This window comes from Mobula birostris, chromosome 13 (assembly GCF_030028105.1).
Source record: "Mobula birostris isolate sMobBir1 chromosome 13, sMobBir1.hap1, whole genome shotgun sequence".
In the NCBI taxonomy this organism is placed as follows: domain Eukaryota; kingdom Metazoa; phylum Chordata; class Chondrichthyes; order Myliobatiformes; family Myliobatidae; genus Mobula; species Mobula birostris.
Window position 1 is genome coordinate 2,177,372 of NC_092382.1, and position 15,358 is coordinate 2,192,729.

General features: G+C 47.0%; 1 protein-coding gene across 1 annotated transcript in view; it reads right to left on the minus strand.

Annotated features, from left to right (window-relative positions):
- LOC140208213 (uncharacterized) overlaps positions 1-2,000 on the minus strand; it is a 106,601-nt gene extending 104,601 nt beyond the window's left edge. Inside the window, exon 1 of the mRNA XM_072276722.1 lies at positions 1,870-2,000. The gene's annotated coding sequence lies outside the window, so the exon portion shown is untranslated. The remainder of the gene's footprint in view (positions 1-1,869) is intronic.
- Positions 2,001-15,358: the final 13,358 nt, after the last annotated feature.

Consider the following 15,358-nt stretch of genomic DNA (forward strand, 5'->3'; position numbering starts at 1 on the left):
AGCTGCATGGTGTGGGGTGGTGGTGGGGGCGGGTTAAACTAAAGTTGCAGGGGGAATGGGAGCCTGAACAACAGAACAGAGAGTGGAGAGTTTGTGGAGATAGTTGTTGTTCAGACCTCAGACAAAGTCAGGAATTAAAAACATTGAGCATGGTGCAGTGAATATGCTGAGCCCTGTATATTTCAATACAAGGAGCAGCATAGGAAAGGCGGATGTGTTCAGGGTACAGAACAACACTGGAATTATGACACTAGGATCTGGCAGCTGTGGACTGGGATGGGCTGCTTTATGGCAAAGGTGCTTGGTGAATTGAGGCCTTCAAACCAAACATTTTGAAAGTACAAAGTGGGTATGTGCTTGTCAGAATAAAAGGTAAAGATAGAAACTGCAGGGAACCTTGGTTTTCAAGAGATATTGAGACCCTGGTGAAGCACAAAATGGAGTTGCACAACAGGGATAGGCAGGCAGGTTCTTATGGAGTATAAGAAATGCAAGAGAACATGTAAGAAATAAATCAGGATGGCTAACGGAAAGCATGAGATTCCCCTCACAGAAGAGATAAAGGACAATCCTCAGGGATTCTGGAGATAGCTTAAGAACAAAAGGACTGCAAGGCACAAAGTTGAATGGCAATCCATGTGTGGAACCAAAGCAGATGGGGGAGATCTTAAATATTTTTTTCATCTCTATTTACTCAGGAGATGGACAGAGTGTCAATGAGAGTGTGGAAAAGTGACACTAAAACCGTGGACCCTGTACAGATTGAAGAAGAGGAGATGTTTGCTATCCTGAGGCAGACTAGGGTGGATAAATCTCCAGGGCATGACAAGGTGCTCCCTCGGACCCTACGGGAGGCAAGTGCAGAAATTGTCCGGGCCCTTGCGGAGATAATTATATCATCTTTAGTGACGGGGGAGTTATGAGAGGATTGTAGGATAGCCAAAGTTATTTCGCTTTTCAACATAGAACATAGAAATCTACACATATTCCAGGCCATTCAGCCCACAATGTTGTGCCAACCATGTAACTTACTCTAGAAACTGCCTGGAATTTCCCTAGCACATAGACCTCTATTTTACTGAGCTCCATGTACCTATCTAGGAGGCTGTTAAAAGACCCTATTGTATCTGCCTTTACCGCCACTGCTGGCAGTGCATTCCACACACCCATCACTCTCTGTGTAAAAAAACTTACCCCTGACATCCCCTCGGTACCTAGTTCCAAGCAGATTAAAGCTACGCCCCTCTTGTTAGCCATTTCAGCCCTGGGAAAAGCCTCTGGCTATCCACACAAACAATGCCCCTCATCATTTTACACAAATAATATAGGCTCTAAACATAAACAAGGAAATTATACATTGCTTTGAGGATTTGTTGGAAGTGTACACTGATGTTGGGTGGGACGACAACCAGAGGTCATGGGTAAGTGACTTCCCCATTTATACAACACAATACAATTCAGCACAATACAGGCCCTTCGGCCCACAATGCTGTGCCGAACAGTACTTACTTTAGAAATTTCCTAGAGTTCCCCGTAGCCCTCTATTTTTCTAGGCGCCATGTACCTATCCAGGAGCCTCTTAAAAGACCCTATTGTATCCGGCTTCATCACAGTCGCTGGCAGCCCATTCCACGCACTCACCACTCTGTGTAAAAAAAAACTCACCCCTTGAGGTGATATCACGTGTCAGGACGTGACTGGACAGAGTTCTGAGCATAAGCAGAAATGAAGAATGATCGAGAAGCAGGGCAGTGTAAAACGTGGTTTTGTTGCTGTTAAATAAAAGTTCAATTTTGCCAGAATATGGTTTGTTATCAGTAACCCACGGTACGTATAAAGAAGACAACACCCCTGACATCTCCTTCGTACCTACTTCCAAGCACCTTAAAACTGTGCCCTCTCTGCAGATTTTCTCTTGGTTGTGATTGGAGGCAGATCAAAGGTGATTTTCACAACAGCTGATGGAAAAGATTTTGTTCCCTTTCTCCGAGTTCCCAATCCTTGCATTTAGACAGCTGGAGCTCAGCTCTGTCTGAGAGATCCATCGGTTCCCATTCCCTCATCAGCCGGAAGCTCCCCGGGGCCCGTGTACGGATGGTGGGGCTGAGAGAGAGGGAAGAGAGCAGGACTGTCCCGGGATTGCGGCTCACGGTGTCCGGAGTCACAGTAATAGTCCCAAAGTCGGTTTTGAACATCCCCAACCCCCCCTTCCCCCTTCCCCCTTCTCCCTTCCCCCTTCCCCCTTCTCCCCGCTCCCCTGCCCCCTCTCTCCCTTCTCTCTTACCCCCGGAGACTCGCTCTTACTCCCGCCGCTCTTCTAAGGCCCTGTGTACTACGCGCATGCGTGATATTCGGAAACTTCACAAAGTTGACGCCTGCGCATTTGATCGGTGCTTAGGCAACGGCGAAATTTGTAACGCAAGGATTTATGGGTAATCACGGTGCCATTAAAAGTTTCTGGAAGCACCAGTTCCATGTCCGTAGCTCAGTTTTTTTTGTGTGCATAGAAAATTCAGCAGCTGTTTTAACGCAGAAAGCGGTTCCCATAAACAATATACTCAATATCAACGTGTATCTAATGCCAAAGTACAATCCTCTTACAAGTGTAGATATAAAACACAAGAGATTCTGCAGTTGCTGGAAATACAGTACAGAGACACAGACATACAAAATGCTGGAGGAACTCTGCAGTTCAGACAGCAACTAAGCAGAGGAGTACACAGTCTAGACATGCTAAAGGGGCTCAGCATAAATGTTGTTTATTTATTCCTCTCCACATTTGCAGCCTGATCTGTTGATTTCCTCCAGTATTTTGCAGAAATTAACCACTTTTTTTCAGTCAATCAGTTTCCAAATGTTTCTGATCTTTCATTTGTAGACACATCCTGCTGGTCAGATTCCTCCTTCTCCTCATAAACTCTAGACCACATCTCTGTCTGGAGTCCTTTGACATTAGTGAAAATGACCGAAAACGTTGAAAAGAGCAGCGAAGAAGGAGTTTAGCTAAATTATTTCACAGCACTGAAGAACTTCAAATACACATCGTTTTATTCAGCCTGGAGAAAATCATGCAGGAAATTCATGCAGATGTGTAGGATGATGAGAGACATTGGTCGTGTGAATAGCCACAGGCTTGTTCCTAGCGCTTTAGATTTAGATTATGAAGACACGCAGTCCTCTTTTATTGCCATTTAGTAATGCATGCATTAAGAAATGATACAATATTTCCTCCGGTCTGACATCACAAAACACAAGACTGAAAAATCTAACAAAATCACATAATTGTAACATATAGTTACAACAGTGCAACAATACCATAACTTGATGAAGAAAAGTCCATGAGCACAGTAAAAAGTTTAAAGTCTCTCAATTGTCCCACATCTCACGCAGACGGGAGAAGGAAGAAAAACTCTCACTGCCATGCCCGACCACTGTCCCACTCCGAGTCGTCCGAAAACTTCGAACCTCCGATTAGCTCTCCGACACCGAGTACCGAGTATCATCTCTATCCGAGCGATTCGACCTCAATCTCGGTCGCCAACAGCAGGCAAAGCCGGGGATTTTGAGGCCTTCCCTCCGGAAGATTCACGATCGCGCAGTAACGACAGCAGCGAACCGGCGTTTCAGAAATGTCTCCAGGTGTTCCTCTGTACTTTCACGCCCCTCTCCATCAAATCAGAATTGTCCACGGCCTCTTTTTCACGGATACGATATCATTTTTCTCCGAAGGGCTGCGCACGCGCGGAACGCTGCACTCGCTCCTCCCGCCGAACCGGCTGAACACGAGGGGGCAACGTTTTAACTTGTTTGAAACAAGGTACAGAGCAGATGTCAGAGCTAAGTGGTGTGTGTGTTGAATGCACTGCCAGCGACAGTGGTAGAGGCGGATACAATAGGGTCTTTTCAGAAACTCTTAGATATTACATAGATGTTAGATAGTACATGGCGTCTAGAAAAATAGAGGGCGATGCGGGAGGGTAATTCATGGCAGTTTCTGGAGTAGGTTACATGGTCGGCACAACACTGCGGGCCGAAGGGCCTGTAACGTGCTGTAGATTTCTATGATTCTGTGAAATTCAAGGGAAATCTCTTCTCCCACGGTGTGGTGACCAGCTGCAACCTGTCATCACAGGGAGAATGAGAGGGGAGCGGAAGGATTGTCCGAACTTGAACTCCCAATGGGATCGCACCCCTTCTCATTCACTACCATCATCCGCACTCCCGTAGACTCCATCCCTTCCCACCCACTCTCGCCATTTGCACTCTCAATGAGATCTCTTTCCGTTCATTTCCAACGGGACTGCGACGCTGGAAACTGGAGGGGTTACTGAAATCCCCATTTGCAAGAACCCGGGACACCATCAGCGACACGAAACAGCTTACCAGCAAAGTCACCGTGACCACACTCACGGTGAGAGAGAGAGGGGAGCGGGGAAAGGTTGGAGAAGGAGATGTTGGGAGGAACTCGGCCGGTAGAGTAGAGAGAGGGATAGACCGAGAGGCAGAGCGGGGGGTAGCGAGAGATCGAGAGATACAGTAGATGTGGCGAGATGGAAGGTGAGAGAGAAGGGTGAGAAGGGTGGGAGAGAATGCTGAGACAGCGGTAGAGGAAGAGGGATGGGGAGACGGAGGGAGAATGGGGTTAAAAGGGAGGAAGAGATAGAGGTGAGAGTGGAGTGTCCTATCCACTGTGTGGGCGTTATTAGTCTGTCATGTGACATCACGGGATCTGTCGATGTCGCCGACTTCTCCATCTATCGATTCGCGTTTGACCTACTAACTCTGTGCGTGTGAACATGTTTTTTTTTCTGCGTGATTACGAGTCAAGCAGACCAGGTTGGCTGCACTGGACACGATTACAGTTCTTACGTCAAACAGTGGTGACGGGGATGGGATCTGTGACACTCGCTCTCTTGGAATCTGTGTTCACATTTGAACAATGACCATCATTGGACAAGTTCAGGAATATTATGATTCACAGACCATGGGAAGGTTTACATTGAAATGTTTGGCTCGTTATTCGCGGCAAACATCACCGAGCCCAATCAAAAGGTTACTATCTTGCTCAGTTTATGCGGTCCGGAAACATACAACATCGTCCGAAGTTTGAATGATCCTGATTTGCTCTCTTTGAAATCTTAAGAGCATCTTCTGAGATTTGATCTCATTACAATCCTAAACCATTGGATATTGTGCAGCGCGTTAGATTCAGCTCTCGTTTTCAGTTAGAAAACGAACCAACAGCAACGTTTGATGCTGAATTAAGAAAACTGACTGAACTTTGTGTTTACGTTGCTGTTCGAGAAGTTATGATACGAGATCGCTCAGTCGTCGGCGTGATGTTCGCATTCAGCGTCGCTTACCGGCAGAATCAGAGTTCTCACTTCAGTCAGCTTTTGATATCGCAAATGGCATGCAAGCGGCAGATAAAAATGCAGTTTTGTCGCAAGAGTGCCAAGTACAAAGAGCGGTGACGTCTCCATCATCTACAACTGCCACAGATTGTACTGACGCTAACAAAGTGTCCCCAGCTAAGAATCAAAAGAATTATACTCCGGGTTTTCCGATGTTACCGTTGCGCTGAACTTCACCAGACGCCTCCTAACTGTTGACACCGAGACTCATTGCGTTTTACTTGCCAAAAGAAAGGACACTTGACCAGAGTTTGCCGATCTCGGTCTCCATCCAAACCAAAACGTCCCACAGCATCTGATCTCTTCTTATTGATCATGATGTGTTTGACCAAGCTACGTTCTGGTCAATGGTGACTAACGTCCACTTTCCTCGAGTGTTGACAGTAGGACACTCATCAAATCTGATGCCAAAAAGAGGTGTTGAAATTCACTGTTGATGTAGGTCACCATTCCATAAATACACAACCCGAATATTATTTGCCGAACATTCTCAAGAAGGTAAAATGGATTCTCGGACACTAGTGTATTTTGTATAGATAAAGGAGACCATGAAGACTAGGAAAGCAAGCTGAAATGGCAAATTTTCTACTCCATAAAAAAGGTATGGAAGCTCGAGCCAGGAATTCAGTTTGGTGGCCAAAAATTGATGAAGGCATCGAGCACGTTGTTCGTCCATGCGACCCCTGCCGGCAGTCTCGACCTGTAAACGCTCCCGTCCCATGGCATTGCCCAACCAGCCCCTGGAGACGTTTACACATTGACTACGCGGGTTCATTGGACGGTCACAAATCATTGGTCGTCACCGATGCGCATTTTAAATAGATTGAGGCCAAAGCGGTTAAAACTTCGACCCGCGAGACAATGATAAACACTTTACGCACACTATTTTGTACGCATGGTATCACCGATACTGTGATAATTGTCCCGCGTTTACAAGTAAGGGATTCCAACTATTTTTACAAGGCAGTGTTCGACCGCAACATTCGCCCCTTTGTCACCCATCTTCAAACGGTACGGCTGAATGAGCTGTTCGGATTGTCAAACAGGGACACAAAAGTTGAATGGGGACATACTCCACAGAATCTACCGGCTTTTGTTTTCCGGTGCCGGATAATCTCACAACCCACCACACAGAGATTTATGGACCGCAGGTTATATTCCCGATTAGATTTATTCCGACAGATCCGGAAGACCGAGTAAGAGAGACAAAAGACAATGGGCGTGCGGTCCGATTGAAACACGGTACATCGGAACTCTGAGGTGGGAGATCCGGTTTGTGTTCGCCGGAACCCTGGATGAAAAGAGAAGTTGTGGTCAAAAAGGACGGACAATTAACTTCAGCACTCGAGGATGATGCTGTATGCCGCCGACACCTGGACCAGATCAGGAGACGGCCAAGTGAATCCCTCGTTCCACAACCAGCGAGTGAACAAGCCAGGTTAGCCCCGCAAGCTATCGATGCGAATCCCCAGTTGAAAGCACTGGATCCGGTCCATCACTCCAGCCTGGGGTTTCTGGATTGCGCCGATCAGAACGGACCAGTGAACTGGAGGAATATTATCAAGATGGTTTCGCCTAAAAGCATAGAGGGTGGAGAGATGTCCAATCCACAGAACGACTGTTTATTGGTGTGTCATGTGACTCACGGGATTGCTCGATTGATCAGTTAACGTTGGGTCCACTAATTCTGTCCGTGTGATCGTGTTCATTGTGTCCGGCTGACTACGAGTACAGGAGGCCTATTCGGCTGCAGATGACACGATAAACGTCCTTTAATTGTAACAGTGGCATAGGTACAGCTCAGACATTGTTTGTAATTTTGCTGATAACACAACTGTTGCAGGCAGAATCTCAGAGGGTGACGAGGAGCGGGACAGGAGTGAGACGGATCGGCAGGTTGAGTGACGTCACAACAACAGCCCAGCATCAGCGTCATCGGAACCAGTGAACTGATCGTGGATTCAGGAAGTAGACGTGGGGAGAGGCGGAGAGGCTTCCGCTGTGAGATGCTGCTGGTGAAGCTCGGTGACCACTTAGCGGCGGCAAACAAAACAAAGAAAACAACTAAATACGTTATTAATAACTTTTTTTCTGGTTAACGAGCGCTGCCAACAAAAGCCTCTAACTTTCCATTCGGAGCTGAGCTATTGGACCGCCTGTATGAACTGGCATTTTTGCGGTGCGATCTGAAAGCTCGAAAGCGCTGGACGTTGCTGCCTTGAAAGCCGAATCCAGCGAGGAACGACGCGATGTTCAAACGTTTTCAACGACGGAACAGATTGGACGATGGACGGGACGCTTCGGCTCGGTGCTCCGCGACGTTTTCTCGGCGCTACGTTCAACAGAGGCAGGGACATGTTCTGGAATCGGTTGATGCAATATCTGGCTTCCTGTCCGTGGAGGGACTCAATTTTCCGAACTTCAGTTCTGAATGTTATTTGGTGAAGTTTATCGTTTGCAGCTTTGGTATTTTTGTGTTTTATTCTCTGCGCGTCGGGTGTTTGACGATTTTCTTTCTTAACCGGTCCTATTGGTTTTCTTTGTTTCGTGGTTATTTGTAAGGAGCCGAATCTAAATGTTGAAAAAGTATAATAAATGCACTTTGAATTTTGAACTGTGAACAGGTACGTCTTCCTCGACAGGTCAGCAGAGGAAAGGCCGAGGAGCTTCCATTTCCCGTGGGTCCACAGCTCTGTAGATGATGAGTTGGAGATGAGGAATTGATGCAATTACGGAAAAGTTTGAGAAGATTAGTGATGTACCCCGGACAGTGTGCGGGCTGTTGCATCCGGTCAGGTGTGGAGGCGCTAATGCAGAAGATCGGAAAAAGCCACAACGCGTTGTAAAGTCAGTCAGCTCCAGCAAAGGCATCAGGCTCCCCGCCATATTCAAAAAGCAATGTCTGAAGAAGACGGCATCCATCATTGAGGACCCTGAAGATCCAGAACACTTTGCATTGCTGGCATCAGTAAGGAGGTACCTGGTCACAAGACACACCCTGTACGTTTCACTAACACATGATCGCACAGTGCATACAGCAATATGGCATCGTAGGCACTCGGTTGTGCCCATGTTTTAGTCGATTCCAAGATCAATCTGACCCTTTCCGACTACATCGCCCTCATCTTTCCCATTCATCCACCCGCCTATCTGAGAGTCTGTGGAATGTCCATAACGGAAATGACGCCACGCCGCTGATTACAGAGCGTCACACGTACACACCCCTCAGTGTGTAAAAGAAATGCCTCCGCCATCACCACAATACCTTCCGCCCAACTCCATAAAGTTATACCTCCATGTATTCGCCATTTCCGCCTGGGAAACATGCAGTATCTCTTGCTGTACAATCGACCGCTGCCTCTTATCATTGTGTACACCTTCCCAACGTCACAGCTCATTTTCTGTCCTCCTAAAGCAAAACCCTAGCTCGGTCAACCACTCTTCATAATCCTGGTGTCATCGCAGTGAAACTCCTCTGCTCCATCTCTAACGATTCGACATCCTTCCTATAATGTGACCACCGGAACGGAACAGAAGACAGGAAGTGCGGATTCAGCAGGGTTTTCTAAGGCTACAAAATTATTTCACGGCTCTTACCCTCATTCCCCCGTCTAATGAAGACCACCGCAGCCTCTGCCTTTTGCGGCCAAACCAATTCTGAATCCACACGGGCAATTTTCCCTGGAACTGGTGCCTCCCACCTTCCTGAATGAGCTTATCGTTCGGCGAACATACCATACTAAAATCCATATCCACAACCTCCAATCCTCGGTTTTAAACAATATGTCTCGCCCATTCCTCACGGTATTCAATCATCTTCGTGAGACATGTTCTGCTCTTCTGAAAGTCCTGTCGACTATCCCTAATCAGACTGTGCTTCGGCAAATCAATAGAATACAATGGAACTGTATTGTCATGGCTGAAGACAACAAAATGGCGGCGCTACTCCAGACCGCGCTGAACAGATATTTGCAATGCGTGCGGTCCGGATTCATTCAAACAAGAAAAAAACTGTATTTACATACTCAAATGATTTCAGTGGCACTCAGAGGCCATTGGCAAGGCAGGGTGCTGCATTATTCAGCACAACAATGGCCCTCGGATGAAGATATTTCCGTCTAATGGCATGGCGAAGATGTTTCCCTATCTCCCACCAGGTGGCAGGAAATTAACCAGACAGTGTCAGGGATCGGATGGGTTTTTACTGTTGCCGTGAGCATCCGGAGTTAGATTGTCTCCCAGTCCGGTAGTTGAGACCCGGTGATGATCGGAGCCGTCCTAATCAACCCTTTGAGTGGTTTGCAATCTGTCTCGCTGCATCTGGAGCACAGCACTGCCATTCCGTGTGTCAGTCTGCTCTCTACCGCACTTAAAATGTTGACCAGCTATTTCTGAGACAGATCAGCTCTCCCTAATCACCTCATATAGTATAGTCACTGTTGTGCTTTCGTTGCTGACGAGGTTTTGCTGATGGGCCGAGAGAACTCCTCGGTGATATTCATCCCCAAAACCCTGAACCTCTGAACACTCCGCATTACTTCACCGTTTAGGGACAGTGGGGCTTGTTCGAGACTTCTTGCATTTTTGAAGTCGATTACCATTTCTATTGTCTTCTTAGTGCTGGTCGAATATTGAGGTTCATCCTCTCTATATGCAGATTCATCAGTGTTTGTGATGAGGCCAGTCACTGTTGTGACCTCTGCGACTATGATGACTGAGTTTGTAGCAGGAGCGGGAGTGCAGTCATGGGCGAAGAGAGAGAGTAGAGACGTGTCTCTGTACACGCCAGTGCGGGGCGCCTGTGCTGGAGTTTTGGGGGTTTGATGCGCACTTGCTTAGTTTCCCCGTTTGGGTACGATGACTGAGGAGGTCTAAGTTCCAATTACAGGCTGATGTGCCGAGACTTGTGGAGCTCCTGAACGTCATCTCCAGAAATTCCCCCCAAATTTGCCTGTCTCTGAAGTAAGAGTAATTGGTCTATCATTCCCAGGGTTAATCCTGGTACCTTTCTTGAACAAAATAATGATATTTGTCAGAACCTCCCACCGTCTAATACTTCGCACCTATTCCTGTGGCCACTGAGGACGCACATGTCATCACCAAAGCCGAGGAAATATCTTCCCACACATCCATTAGTAACATGTGCGATATTCCTTTCGGTCTCAGGTTCTTATCTATCCTCATGCTCTTCAAAATCTCCAATGCATCTTCCTTCGAAATCTTGACCTATTCCAGCATATCAGGCTGTTCACGCTGCCCCCACATTCATCAAGTTCCCTCTGGGATTCCTACTCTGTGCTCTACGGAGTACTGGGTTAATAGTGCTGGTCCACGGCATCTGATCTGTCCGGAAGCTCTGCACTGGTGAATACTGAAGCAAAGCGTTCATTACCGACCCGCACTACCGCCCCCGTCTCCAGGCGTATGTTTCTTTCCTCTGGTATCCTTCATCGCTTCTACCCTCTCATCCTCCTGTTCTCCTCCTCGCCAATGCACACTCCTAACACTAATGTCCACTGTTTGGCTCCTTCGTGATGACCTCGTAACTCTCCAGAACCCTCTCTGATGATCTCGGCTTCTTAAGCCTTAAGCATGCTTCTTTCTTCCTCGGGAATGGATGCTCCACATCTCGTCACAGCCGTGACCCCTTCGAGTTAGCAAACTTTCTCCACCTCAGCGGGACAAACCTGCCCAGAACGCCAAGCAAGGGCGCCCGGAGCAACCTTCACATTTCTGTTGGGCATTTCCCTGAACGCATCCGGTCCCAGTTCACATCCCCAGATTCTTGCCTCATAGCGTCATGATGGGTACTCCCCCAAATTAAACACTTCCCAATATATTCTGCTCATATCCTTGTCCATGGCTCTGTAAAAGTTCAGAGAGTTGTCGTCAGTGTCACCAAAATACTCGCTAAGCCTCGCATGTCTCAGTTGAGCTTATTCTCTTCAAGCATTGGTTTTCTAAATTATATCTAAACTTTTCTAAATTAAACAATACTACGTCACTGTTTGCATTCTTTTAGCGCTCCCTCTCTTGTTTATTTATTTATTGCGGGGGTCCTGGCAGAAATATTTAAAATGTCGCTGTCTGCGGGTGAAGTGCCGGAGGATTGGAGAGTGGCTCATGTTGTTCCGTTGTTTAAAAAAGGATCGAAAAGTAATCCGGGAAATTATAGGCCGGTGAGTTTAACGTCAGTAGTAGGTAAATTATTGGAGGGAGTACTAAGAGACAGAATCTATAAGCATTTGGATAGACAGGGGCTTATTAGGGAGAGTCAACATGGCTTTGTGCGTGGTAGGTCATGTTTGACCAATCTGTTGGAGTTTTTCGAGGAGGTTACCAGGAAAGTGGATGAAGGGAAGGCAGTGGATATTGTCTACATGGACTTCAGTAAGGCCTTTGATAAGGTCTCGCATGGGAGGTTAGTTAGGAAAATTCAGTCGCTAGGTATACATGGAGAGGTGGTAAATTGGATTAGACATTGGCTCGATGGAAGAAGCCAGAGAGTGGTGGTAGAGAGTTGCTTCTCTGAGTGGAGGCCTGTGACTAGTGGTGTGCCACAGGGATCAGTGCTGGGTCCATTGTTATTTGTCATCTATATCAATGATCTGGATGATAATGTGGTAAATTGGATCAGCAAGTTTGCTGATGATACAAAGATTGGAGGTGTAGTAGACAGTGAGGAAGGTTTTCAGAGCCTGCAGAGGGACTTGGACCATCTGGAAAAATGGGCTGAATAATGGCAGATGGAGTTTAATACTGACAAGTGTGAGGTATTGCACGTTGGAAGCACAAACCAACGTACAACATATAGGGTTAATGGTAAGGCACTGAGGAGTGCAGTGGAACGGAGGGATCTGGGAATACAGATACAAAATTCCCTAAAAGTGTCGTCACAGGTAGATAGGGTCGTAAAGAGATCTTTTGCTACATTGGCCTTTATTAATCGAAGTATTGAGTATAAGAGCTGGAATGTTATGATGAGGTTGTATAAGGCATTGGTGAGGCCGAATCTGGAGTATTGTGTTCAGTTTTGGTCACCAAATTACAGGAAGGGTATAAATAAGGTTGAAAGAGTGCAGAGACGGTTTACAGGGATGTTGCCGGGACTTGAGAAACTCAGTTACAGAGAAAGGTTGAATAGGTTAGGACTTTATTCCCTGGAGCATAGAAAAATGAGGGGAGATTTGATAGAGGTATATAAAATTATGATGGGTATAGATAGAGTGACTGCAAGCTGGCTTTTTCCACTGAGGCAAGGGGAGAAAAAAACCAGAGGACATGGGTTAAGGGTGAGGGGGGAAAAGTTTAAAGGGAACATTAGGGGGGGCTTCTTCACACAGAGAGTGGTGGGAGTATGGAATGAGCTGCCAGACGAGGTGGTAAATGCGGATTCTTTTTTTAATATTTAAGAATAAATTGGACAGATACATGGATGGGAGGTGCATGGAGGGATATGGTCCGTGTGCAGGTCAGTGGGTCTAGGCAGAAAATGGTTCGGCACAGCCAAGAAGGGCCGAAAGGCCTGTTTCTGTGCTGTAGTTTCTATGATTCTATGGTTCTATTGTTTGTTTCAGTGCTTTTGGACGTATTGCACTGCACACACATTTCACGACATTTACTGGAGACAGTAAACGTGATGCTGGTTCCGATTCTGATGATGGAAATGAGGAGCCAGTAATGATCCATAATATGCGCCGCCATTTACTGAGACCTTATTCGGAGCCAGAAAAGCCGATGCACATTCGGTATCGGTAATATTTGTCACAGAGGTTATTATAGAGATTTTTAACCTTCAATGTCAAAAAGCAGGGGTTACTTCAATACTTTTCGTGCTGCCCTTGTCAATCATGCCCGCACAACGGGCTGCTGAGTTCACTGTGACTGAGGAAGTATGGACAAAGTTGGAATAAGGTGATGGAATCCGTGTGGTCTACAATGACATTGGGCAAATAACGCAGACTGTGCAGGCCCGCTGTGATGTTCATATAATGTGGGGTTGGTTTCAGGATAAATCGTGAGCTCACTCAGAGCTAACATTTGCTTTGAGAGATATGGAGCGAGATATCATACAATTAATATCAAATAAAATGAATGTGAAGGCAACAATAGAAGTCGGTACGAGAAAATCTGCAGATGATGGAAATTCAAGCAACATACATAAAATGCTGGTGGAACGCAGCGTTTTGTGTGTGTTAATATAAGCAGGTGATAGGTCATGACTGGCATTTCAATCCGGAGTGCGGGGAACAGCTTTAAAAACTTTCTGATTGTCTACTTTACTAGACGGTGTTCTGGACTGAGCTTTAAGTATTCCCCGCGGTGCCGAGAGAAACGGCGCCTTGTTTGTTAACTGACTGTAACTAACTCGAGTTATTGTGCAGCCTCTGTGTTTTTTTCACCGGGGTATAGATTAATGTATAAAAGGGCAGCGAGGTCAGAACGCAGGCGAGTGGCTCTCAGTGCGAGCAGTGCGGTGCATTTTGTACAACACCCGAAAATGGCTCTACCAACAATCCGGCATGTGACGATTGTATTTTACCCTATTCTCGCAGCTTTCGGTGTTCCGGGTAAGTCGGCACATCCTCTGTCTGAAATGTTAGGGTCGGACTTCTGTTAACAGTCATTTCACTGGGTGTTGTTTCCCGGCGAAACCGACCCAGCGCGGAGACACGGCAGACTACCGCTGCTGAACGGTTCGTCTCCGCTCCACACGCTGATGCAGGGTCAAGTTCACTGTCACCCCGACCCCCCCATCCCGCCCCCAGAGTTCATCGTAGACGATGCTGCTGAAATTCAGGGAGATCAGTCCTCTCCGCTGTTCACCACTGTCAGCGTAAATCTGATACCGGCATTGTTGCAGATTGAAACGTATTTTGTGACCTAACTTTCGGTGAAGGAGCAGTAGAACAGGACGATTTGTGGGAGCGTTGCGGATTGTACCAACTGCCACCGTAGCTGAATTTTCTCTCTCTCTCTCTCTCACATCTCTCTCTCTCTCCCCCCCCCCACTCTCTGTCCTCTCTCTCTTTGTCTCATTCTTCCTCTCCGTCCTCTCTTTCTCTCTTTCTTTCTCTCTCTCTCTCTATCTCTCACAGTCTCCATCCTTTCTCTCTCTCACCCCCTCTCACTCACTCTCTCGTTCTCTCTCCGTCTCTGTCTCTGCCTCTCTTTCTCCCTCTCTCTCTCCCTCTCCATTTCTCTCTGTCTCCCTCACTCTCTGTCCTCCCTCTCTCTCTGTCCTCCCTCTCTCTCTCTCTCGCTCACTCACACTCTCCCTCTCCTTCCCTCCCCGCTTAGTAGATTTCAGATCAAACCTTTCATTATCTGTCTTACCCTTACCAGTTGGGAATTATAGTAAATATAGCTAGCACAAGAATGGGGTGTCCAGCTGGAGATTTGAATTAATATCTCCCTATCGCACCTTTAAGATGATAATGAATGTGATCAAAATGGCGGATATATCCAAGTGAGAGCTTATTTATTGATAGTCGATTCTGAAATTATTCGAGTTTAAGCTAGATTGCGTACAAGCGACACTAGACGAGTCAGTGAAGTCCGATTCTGTTCACCGGGCCCTGCGCTCATTCACTGACTAAACGGAGGGAACGAGTGCATCGGTTTCACCCTGGGGCTGATGACCGACAGCGGGCACGGCCCCACTTACTCCGGGCCAGGACCGGCTCAATAATAATGAGTTCCGTTGAGTGGAATCTGTCGGCTGCACATCAGCCGATCCTCCTACAGCTGCTGTGTTCAGCTCTGTCACGGCTCTCATTCCCTACGGCTGGTGTCTGAATGGGGCTTCGAGGGTGAGAGCCATTGAAATGACGATCCCACGGGTAGGGAAAGTAGGGCGCAGGGGAGGTATGGGAGAAGACGGTGATCTCCTCTATTTTTCTGGGTTGTAATGGCAAATGAGCAGCAGAGCTGCCCCCTCTCGG